Source organism: Elaeis guineensis, chromosome 1 (assembly GCF_000442705.2).
Source record: "Elaeis guineensis isolate ETL-2024a chromosome 1, EG11, whole genome shotgun sequence".
NCBI lineage: Eukaryota > Viridiplantae > Streptophyta > Magnoliopsida > Arecales > Arecaceae > Elaeis > Elaeis guineensis.
The window spans coordinates 80,357,181-80,365,004 of record NC_025993.2 but is presented as its reverse complement, the minus strand read 5'-3'; the positions used below and the strand labels follow the sequence as shown (position 1 = coordinate 80,365,004).

Sequence of the window (7,824 nt, the reverse complement as noted above, 5' to 3'; positions counted from 1 at the left end):
TAGTTTTTCACGCGTTTCTTTTTCCCATGCAGCATAAGATGGCATTTTGATTTTTCTTTATAGAGGAAGAGTCCTTTTGCTTGTTAACCTCTTCTTATTCCATGCCATATTGCTTTGTGTTTCATGCAAAAAATTATTTTACCGTGTATGGGATAAGGGATGCCAAGAGTTGGCATCCCATGGTGTCACCCCTTCTTTCCTATAAAAGGGGGGGTGCTACACCCAGATTCTATGTCCAATTTGGGCTGTAGATAGGTGTGAGAATGAGGAGAAAAATAGAGGAAAAATCTAAGACAAAGACAAGAAAAAAGGGAGAAAGAAAATAGAAAGAAAGAGAGGAAGAAAAAAGGAAAGCATGTGATGCTTGTCCAAAAATCAGATTATTCATGTGTTGAACATATAATCTGATTTGTGTGTAGTGAGATCATTTGAGAAAAAATTTTTAGAGTAATCTTAGTGGAGGTCTCAAAGGTATATAAATGATGGTGCAATCCATTCTTGTGAAGGATGATCGGCAGCAAGCTTGCAAAGAAGGCTACAGCACTATGTCGAATTGAGAAAGGCCCTGATCAGTCCCGTGTAGATCACCGTTGGAGGGATTCTACTTTGGAGTCTTATGAAGATATCAAGATTACCAGTTCATGGTCTTCATGTTGGTATATGACTTCTAATCTTCTTTTATTTTGCATGCTTATGTTATTTGATTGCAATCGTCAAGGTGTTCCTTGGGCTTTTGTGTTCCAATAGACTAGTTTAAATGTTAAACTTGTTTTCAATTATTGAATGCATATAAAAATTTTTAAAATTTATATTCCACTGCATCATCAGAATCCAACAATTTTGGCTAACCCTATCTCTAAGTCTTTTAGATCCTATGGCACTCACAATTTGCTCGTTAAGGTTAATACTCGCATCCACATGCAAATGATAAAGATCGTCTATCAAATAGGTACGTGCAACAATTTTATTTTCAAAATAAATTGAATACAGATCTTTATTAAAATAAAAATTATAATTATTTTGTGCCAGCACAGAGATGGAAATCAAATTCCTACTGGCTATAGGTATAAAATAATAATTCTTCAAAAATAAACTAAATCCTAATGGTAGTTTCAAAGAGTAGGTCTCGACCGCTATAGCAGTAACTTTTGCCCCATTACTGACTCGAAGAGTGATCTCGCTTTCTCTCTATCCTTTAACTTTCTTTAGACTCTGTATAGAAGTGCATAAATGAGCACTCAAATCAAAATCTAAAATCCAACTAGAAGAAAAAAAAATTATTAGATTAATTTTAATTACGAGCAATTCAAACGTACCTTCAGAAAGCACGTCCTTCTTTTTATTCTTCACTGTAGCTAGGTATGCAGGATAATTTCTTCTCTAGTGGCCTTCGATATTGCAATGAAAATATTTTTTCTTGTTGCTGGCTTTCTTTGGAGCTTTCTTCTTCTTCCCGCTCTCGATCTTTTGCTTCTTCGTAGGTTTTTTGTTCTTTTTCTTTCCAGTAGATTTTTTCTTGGAAGAAGCCTGCTCCATAATAAGACCATTCTCCTTGAACTTTTTAATGTGCCCTCAACTGTCACCAATATATTCAACAACTTAGGCAAGATACTATCAATCTTATTTATATGATAGTTCATGATGAACTAACCATATGAATCAGGAAGAGACTACATGATCAAATCTACCTACAGTTCCTTATCCATATTCATTCTGAGCTTCTGAAGCTCTTCAATGTCCTTGATTATTGTCAGACAATGATCATGTACGGACTGTCCATCATGCATCTTCACTTTAAAAAATCTTGAAAGACTTCAAAGCGAGCCATGTGACTCTACTCGTCATATAACTCTTGTAGGTGTGTCAGAATCTGTCTAGCAGTCCTCATGTCTTCATGCTAGCGCTGAAGATTATTGGACATGGATACAAGAATGTAGCACCTTCCCTATTATCTTCATCTATCTACTTCTTAAGTGTAGCTCATAGATCAGGGGATGGATGAGCCGGTAATATAGGCATCTCTTGATCTAGGACATGGGTCAATTTTTTGGAGCTGAGAATAATTCTCAAGTTTCAGAGTCAGTCTTTGTAGTTTAATTCGGTTAACCTATTGGTGTCAAGGATTCGGACCAGAGGATATGAACTCGATATGGTTAATTAACTACAGAGAGAAATAATTTTTAATTAGATGTTTGTACTTGTAAATATTTGTTATAGAGATTGTAATAAACAAATAAGACTCCCACTATTTCTATGAATCTTCCATACTCCTCGGGTGGAGAAACAAAAATCTATATGCGATCAATTTCTAGTAGATACTGTGCTCCCACTGATCCATACGCACCTTACCTAATAGTTATTGATGATGTTTCTTAGTTAAGTCAGACCCACCATACACCAATGGATGCAAAGTCATCATTGAGTCCCTCACTTAATAGTTATTGGGCCCAACTTCATTTCTACCCTAGGATATCCAATGCCATAGAAGGTTATATCTTTCCGATGCAACCGAACCATTGTGACCAGTCGAGAACGATCAATGTCAAGAAGGCACCTATATCTCTACAATGGTGGAAGACCGTTAAACTTAATATTTAATTGAGAAAATTTAGGTTCAGAGTTCATCCTTAATCAGTTATAATGATTATGACTAACTTAGTGGCATGGGCTAGCTTGAGTCAACAAGTAATCTAATACGAAACATAATCTTCCAAAATGGCTAAGTTAAGATGTGTGGGGGTCTCCCCATTGCTTTTCTTAGACACCAATGAATTACTCAGATCAGATAATGGAACCAATTAAATAACCACCATCTATGTACTTATCTTAGATACCAAATTGGTTGATTAGAATTAATTAGATTAGCCTATTGATCTGAGCTCAGGCCACTAAACCAAATTAGGTCTTAAGTTGATCGATAACTTATGGCTGTTAATCAATCTGATCAAGCTATAACTAATTAGATTAGTCATAAGTATATTTGATCGGATCCTAATTAATATTTGATTCAGTTTGATCAACCGCTCAAACTAGATCTAATTGAGCTACCCATACCCTTAACCCCATATTTTATGCAATTGAAATTTGGATCTTAAATTTATAATTTTAGATCTTTTAATTTTAAGTCATAATTCTTAATTAAGTGCATTATAAACATGGGTTTAGTTTAGATGTCAAATCAATTTCTAATCTAAATTAATTTGGATTGCATCACATGCAGCTTTGCTATCAACAGACTTGAGTCAACTCGCTCTAGAACTCGGATCGACTCATCTGTGACGAACAAAAACTGTAAGTCCATGCCTGTAAGATTGAGTTGACTCATACACAAATGAGCCAACTCACCAGGATCTCAAATCGACTCCAACAAAGATGAGTTGACTCGCCAGGGACTCGAGTCGACTCAAACTAAATCCGAGTTGATTGGACAGACAAGCCAGCCATAATTTTAGGATTTATGCAAATTAGATCCTAAGGTTTCATATCTAGGATTTTGTAAAAATTAAATTTTAGATCATGTGTCAATAAATTACATATCACATATATAATTTTACGATCTAAAATTAATCAAAAATATATATCCAATATATGTATGTAAACAAAACCTAGATCTAAAAGGTGGATCACATACATCTAGGATCTTTCATTCGTGGTTCTTCTTCGTGGGAGATTATTACAAGAGTCACCCCTACACATCATAAGAAAACCTATCGATAGGACAAGTGAGAAGCTTTAACCTCTACTTTCTCTTATGATCGGACAGCCATGCTGATGCACCCAATCCAAGTACTAAGCTAATAGAAATTTAATCTAACATATCTAATATGTAATCTATTAAATTTAGATCAAATATTCTTTCATATATCAGATATATGAATTATAAATTAGATCATATGAATATAATTTTAGATCTAAAATTTATTTAAGATATGCTAGAATGACATGGCTCTGATACCACTATTAGAAAATAGGTTGATTCACATGCATAGATCAATATGGTTACACTAATTATAATGGAAGCAAATTTTGAAATTTTTAATCTAATCTAAACATGCAGATTCTCAATCTTAATCAATCCTAGGATTGTCTAACGTGTATAAATAAATTTATAAATCAGATCTGAAATTCAAATAAGAAGAAAGAAATTATACCTGATTGCTTTTTTTTCCTCCATCGGATCAGATCCTGTGGATGTTTGGGGTTCCTGTCATAGCCGTACAAGTGTCTGACCCTCTACTGTGAAAGAAGAGTGCCTTATAAACCAATCTCAAGTATGTTGCGATGGAATTTTTCTTTATAATTTTTCAACTCATGTAATGATATTTATTATTTGATAATAAAATGATGCATTGATTCATCATTTTAGCTATATCTTACAATGTCTAAGATTATAATGAACTCCAAAGATTAGAACAATAGTTTTAAGAGACATGAATGGATCATGCTAGTGAGACCTAAAATCTTAAAATTTTAATCTTAAATATTCTTGATCGTAGGAGCATTGAGTCAGGGATCAATATTCTAGATAGACTGGTACATCCAATGAATACTCGATGGAGAGGGTGGCAGATCTCACTAGCCACTTGTATATGGGACACCAATACAAGGATGTGGGTGCTCATTTGAAAATGAGTCCACTGAATTGACTTGACAAAAGAGAACATCTTATGGAAGCCTTACTTGCATGTCAAAGATGGTTCTCTAAGTGAGAGTTGTGTAAGTAATCCTTAAACCTGAGATCACTATGAAATCTTATGCACATGAATTCATATTTTGGTTCATACCTAGGCATGGCATTAAAATATGTATGGGGTGTTCTAAAAATGGTGGAGTGTGTATGAAAGTTATGAGTAGATCAACATGAAATCAATCACTCATAGTAAGAGAAGATCACATTCTATGTATTTTCATCCCTAGATGACTCGAAAAAAAATTTTTGATCAAAAGTAAGAAGAAGATTAGAAAGAGTTTCTATGCTTCTTCATAGGAGTCATCATTGGTTAATTGAGAATCGATATGAATATGTGTTTGAGTTTGACATGATTCCACACTCATGAACATATTCAGGGTGCAGAGATGATGAAAGATTGAATTGCATAGTAACTTACTACTGAAGGATATATTTGATATATTGTAAAATCCAATGGATCACACACACATGAAAATTGTCCAAGGACCCTTTTGATAAGGTTGATTGAAATTTTGGATTCAATCAAGGTTCCTGGTAAGCATGCTAGCATGTGTGGAGATCCTAGCTCCTTGGGAGATCAATTTGGTCTCATTCCTTGCTAATTAGCTAGTCCAATTTGATGGGCATTTGGATCTGTTTGTGCCACCTAGAAGCAGCCAAAAGTGGGGTGCCACATCTCAAATTAATGCCAAAAATGAAGAGTCCAAATTGTGGAGGACTCTTAGGGCAAAACAGATTTTGCATGCGCATGTTGGCATGAGCAGAAGGAGGAGTCCTTCTGGTATGGGATTAAGATGTGTGTGCAGCCATAATCACCCTCCATCCTCTATTGCATATCAGAAAGCATAAGATGGATTTTTTCTTGATTATTTGGGGTGGACAAAAAATTGAAAAGAGGAAGGGCTCTCATGCGTGCTCGTTGAAGCGTCGCATTTCTTCTCATTTTAGAGAGTCCTCCTGATCAAACTCATTGAAATTGGAATATCTTTCTTTGATAATGTTTGAAATTCAATTAACTATTTTTGGTATTTTTTTTGGAATTTTTCCAGACTGATCAGAAGGCCAAACGGATGCCATATGCTTCTCCTCGTGCGTGCACATGTGATGATAAGGACTCGCTTGAAGTGTTGCGAGAAGACATCCTTCTATGAGAAATTTTTCTTCTTTATTAGGTGTTCTAGAATTAGAAACAAATCTCCTATCCACATGGATTTTTATGGATTTTTTTGATTCGAGAAGGGATGCAAAAATATTCCTTCTCTAGTTCCGTGCGCAGGTGAAGGTGCTGATCAATGTATCATTAATAAGAGTCCTTCTACTTGAAGGAACTCTTATCTCTGATAATCAGATTAGATAAGACTTTTTTGTGGGGCATGTCCCTCTTTTTTGGCATCCCTCTGGTGGCTATAAAAAGGCCTAAGTGTTGGGTGTCCAGGGTATTTAGATCGAGTTTTCATTTTTCTCACCATAGCTCTCCCTTCTTTCTTACAACCTATCTTAGTTTTTGGACATGGCTTTGAAATTTAAGACAAAGCTTTATCTGGTCTAAACAAGGGTTGTGAGGATCCTAAAGAAGGAGAATCAAAAGTCTAGAGAAAGATCTATGAAGGTCGAGTCGGATCCTTGAAGAAACTTGATCGGTATGAGACTAGTCGAGTTCTAGGGGCTAGAACTCTTGAAGCAAGATGATGGAGTGTTGTCTTTAGTCTAATTTTTGTGTGGATCACTGTTAGAGGGCGGACACTTGGACATCTCATGATTAGCACTATAGGTATTCTTCTTATCCAAGTTTAATTCAATTATACTTTGATTGATATAGTCAAGGGTTTTTGGGCATTAGAGTTTCCGATGCATCAGGTGTTTTGAATTAAAATTTTAAACACCTAACCCTTCCGCTGCACCTCTGAAACCCAACAGTGGTATCAGATCCTATCTTAATTTATATAATCAAAGGTTAAATTATTATCTTGATTGTGATCAAGCATGAGTTTTTGGTTTGGTTCAAGTAGGTCAAAGGTTGAACCCAATTGAACATCCAAACCCTAGCATATCTTTGAGATATGTTTTCAATATAAAATGCATAATGTATGCATAGAATTTTTCTTGAGTAGCCTAGTACTCAAATTGAGATAATTCACTAGTCCTGTCATAAGAGCAAGTAAGATTCAAAGACCTTCTCTTCCCATTCCATGGGGTACTCTTATGGCGTGTAGGGGTGCCACTATGATGTCCCAAGAAGAAGAACTGTGAAAAGAGTATTTTATATTCATGCATATGATATGCTTTGTTATAATCATATTATATGATTATATTTTCGTATCTTAGAGATATGATTAGATGCCATGATTAGTTGTTATATTTATTAAGATACAACTATAATAGTGCATCATAATGATTCGTTGAATTAGGATGTGCATGAGACCATTAAAGCCCTTATAAAAATCATATTAAGTTGTAGTATTATGAACTAGTAGCTGACCTATTTCTTGAATCAATTAATCAATTGATATCTAAGGAGTATTTCAAGTACGGTGGTTCTTTAATTGATTTTGTTTGTTGGCCTGGCCAATTTATTGGTGTCTAAGAAAAGCAATGGAGGGATCCCCACCAATCTTAGTACTTTTCTAGCCGACTAGATTAGTTCGAATCTTGAATAAAGATTACTTAGTATTTTGAATACTACATATATCTTCCTTCATGCCTAGTCAATATCCTATCAAAAATCATAGTAGGTTTGTTGTGATATCCACAAGACTTGCTATGAAGATTGATGTTAATTTGTCTTGGTACATATTAGATGCTTTACGGCATATTTTGAATAGGTTGTTTTGTTGTGATATCCACAAGGACAGCATTTTTCAGATATAGCTATATGAAAATGAAGAGTTTGACTTAACTACAAAATACTATAGTTTGTTGTGATATCCACAAGGCTATGAGTACTTTTAGAGGCAAAGATTATGTTGAGAATTGCATAAGATGTAATTGGATAGGTTTTCTTATTTTTGAACTCATTGAGATTTATTGTGATATCCTTAAGGCTTCATTGAGGGATTAGGATCTCAACCTCAATAAGAAATCAGATTAGGATTTCTCATTTATCATAGGAGAGGGCTATGGTATCCGACAAAATA

The 7,824-nt window shown here is 34.8% G+C and overlaps 1 long non-coding RNA gene across 2 annotated transcripts; it reads left to right on the top strand.

Moving 5' to 3' along the window:
• Positions 1-255: 255 nt before the first annotated feature.
• On the top strand, positions 256-6,843 carry LOC140854742 (uncharacterized). Of its 2 annotated transcripts, none has more exons than XR_012137905.1 (3): positions 256-656; positions 4,183-4,271; positions 4,497-6,843. It is a non-coding gene; the product is annotated as an uncharacterized lncRNA (long non-coding RNA). The 2 variants fall into 2 exon arrangements; XR_012137904.1 differs by having other exon boundaries at positions 3,221-4,271.
• The last annotated feature ends 981 nt before the right edge of the window (positions 6,844-7,824 follow it).